The sequence below is a fragment of the Chrysochloris asiatica genome, unplaced genomic scaffold (assembly GCF_000296735.1).
Source record: "Chrysochloris asiatica unplaced genomic scaffold, ChrAsi1.0 scaffold00305, whole genome shotgun sequence".
In the NCBI taxonomy this organism is placed as follows: Eukaryota; Metazoa; Chordata; class Mammalia; order Afrosoricida; family Chrysochloridae; genus Chrysochloris; species Chrysochloris asiatica.
Window position 1 is genome coordinate 22,964 of NW_006408823.1, and position 418 is coordinate 23,381.

Below are 418 nucleotides of genomic sequence, written 5' to 3' on the forward strand. Positions count from 1 at the left end.
TATAACAGTTCTGTTCTTCCTGTGATGTGAATGTCTCTTTTTTAGGAACTTCCTGATGGCGGGAGAATGCAAAGTTCTTTGTGATGCTTTTCTCACACTGGGAGCACTTGTAAGGCTTTTCCCCAGTGTGAGTTCTCTGTCGGGTTCTAAAGTGAGAGCTATTGTTGAAGCTTTTCCCACACTCCATACACGTGTATGGTCTCTCATAGTGTGGCCCTGTTGGTGCCCCTTAATGGGAACTATTGTTGAACCTCCTTCCACATATAGTACGCTCATGAGGTTCCTCACCAGTGTGAGTTCCCTAGAGGCCAGTGATCTTGGAACCCTGGTTGCAGCTTTTCCCACATTCTCCACACCAGGAAGGTCTCTCCTCTGTATGAGTTCCTATGTGAGCATTGAGGTCGGCACACTCACTAAC